Raw genomic sequence first — 2,500 nt, 5'->3', positions numbered from 1 at the left:
ACTAAAGTAACAGATGAATGTATCATCTGGGAAACTAAAGTAACTAGTAACTAAAGGTCTAACAGATGAATGCTGACTTGTAGTCCATTATATTGTAACTAGTTTACATCAACTTTTATAAACTAAATGTGTTCTTAATCTGTAAAGTAACTAGTAACTAAAGTAACTAAAGCTGTAACTGATGAATGTAGCGGAGTAACTAAAGTAACTAGTAACTAAAGCTGGAACAGATGAATGTAGCGGAGTAACTAAAGTAACTAGTAACTAAAGCTGTAACAGATGAATGTAGTGGAGTAACTAAAGTAACTAGTAACTAAAGCTGGAACAGATGAATGTAGCGGAGTAACTAAAGTAACTAGTAACTAAAGCTGGAACAGATGAATGTAGAGGAGTAACTAAAGTAACTAGTAACTAAAGCTGGAACAGATGAATGTAGCGGAGTAACTAAACTAAAGTAACTAGTAACTAAAAGCTGGAACAGATGAATGTAGAGGAGTAACTAAAGTAACTAGTAACTAAAGCTGTAACAGATGAATGTAGAGGAGTAACTAAAGTAACTAAAGTGGAACAGACAAATGTACTAAAGTAACTAGTAACTAAAGCTGGAACAGATGAATGTAGCGGAGTAACTAAAGTAACTAGTAACTAAAAGCTGGAACAGATGAATGTAGAGGAGTAACTAAAGTAACTAGTAACTAACTAAAGCTGGAACAGACAAATGAATGTAGAGGAGTAACTAAAGTAACTAGTAACTAAAAGCTGTAACAGATGAATGTAGCGGAGTAACTAAAGTAACTAGTAACTAAAGCTGGAACAGATGAATGTAGAGGAGTAACTAAAGTAACTAGTAACTAAAGCTGGAACAGATTAATGTAGCGGAGTAACTAAAGTAACTAGTAACTAAAGCTGTAACAGATGAATGTAGAGGAGTAACTAAAGTAACTAGTAACTAAAGTAACTAGTAACTAAAGCTGGAACAGATGAATGTAGCGGAGTAACTAAAGTAACTAGTAACTAAAGCTGGAACAGATGAATGTAGAGGAGTAACTAAAGTAACTAAACTAAAGCTGGAACAGACAAATGTAGCGGAGTAACTAAAGTAACTAGTAACTAAAGCTGTAACAGATGAATGTAGTGGAGTAACTAAAGTAACTAGTAACTAAAGCTGGAACAGATGAATGTAGCGGAGTAACTAAAGTAACTAGTAACTAAAGTAACTAGTAACTAAAGCTGGAACAGATGAATGTAGAGGAGTAACTAAAGTAACTAGTAAGTAAAGCTGGAACAGATGAATGTAGCGGAGTAACTAAAGTAACTAGTAACTAAAGCTGGAACAGATGAATGTAGAGGAGTAACTAAAGTAACTAGTAACTAAAGCTGTAACAGATGAATGTAGAGGAGTAACTAAAGTAACTAGTAACTAAAGCTGTAACAGATGAATGTAGCGGAGTAACTAAAGTAACTAGTAACTAAAGCTGGAACAGATGAATGTAGCGGAGTAACTAAAGTAACTAGTAACTAAAGTAACTAGTAACTAAAGCTGGAACAGATGAATGTAGAGGAGTAACTAAAGTAACTAGTAAGTAAAGCTGGAACAGATGAATGTAGCGGAGTAACTAAAGTAACTAGTAACTAAAGCTGGAACAGATGAATGTAGAGGAGTAACTAAAGTAACTAGTAACTAAAGCTGTAACAGATGAATGTAGAGGAGTAACTAAAGTAACTAGTAACTAAAGCTGTAACAGATGAATGTAGCGGAGTAACTAAAGTAACTAGTAACTAAAGCTGTCTTAAAGTTTAAATGAAATCTCACGGTGATGAGGATGTCCGGTTTGACGCTGGGGATCTCTGCAGCCATCAGATGTCTGTCCTCCTGACGAGAGAAATCTCCTGTGTACAACAACTACACACACACACACACACACACACACACACACACACACACACACACACACACACACACACACACACACACAGACACACACACACACAGAGACAGAGACACACACACAGACAGACACACAGAGACACACACACACAACCACAGAGAAAACACACACAGAGACACACACACACACACACAGACACACAGAGACACACACACACACACACACACAGAGACACACACACACACACACACAGACACACACACAAAAAACAGAAACACACACACACACACACACAGAGAGACACACTCTTATTATCACAGGTCACACTGCAGAGACAGAAGATATGAAATATAATCTAATGTTTAAAAGACCATTATGTCATCCTGTTTTCGTGACCAGGTGCATGATGGGAACAGCCATGGTTCGGACGCACCTTGACGCCGGCGATCTCGATCATGAACATGGCGGCGCCGAGCACGTGTCCGGCGTGGTAACACCAGAACTTGATGCCGGCCACCTCCTTCACCTCGTGGAAGTTGATGGTCTCGATCTTCTCCATGCTCTCCTCCAGGTCTGTCTCCGTGTACAGCATGTCGTCTGCTGAGATGTTA

The 2,500-nt window shown here is 38.2% G+C and overlaps 1 pseudogene; it reads right to left on the bottom strand.

The window, feature by feature from the left end:
* The window catches only part of LOC114572898 (cleavage and polyadenylation specificity factor subunit 3-like), a 48,277-nt pseudogene that overhangs the window by 31,872 nt on the left and 13,905 nt on the right, over positions 1–2,500 (bottom strand).

Source organism: Perca flavescens, chromosome 18 (genome assembly GCF_004354835.1).
Source record: "Perca flavescens isolate YP-PL-M2 chromosome 18, PFLA_1.0, whole genome shotgun sequence".
In the NCBI taxonomy this organism is placed as follows: Eukaryota; Metazoa; Chordata; class Actinopteri; order Perciformes; family Percidae; genus Perca; species Perca flavescens.
This window is presented reverse-complemented; position numbering and strand designations above follow the sequence as displayed.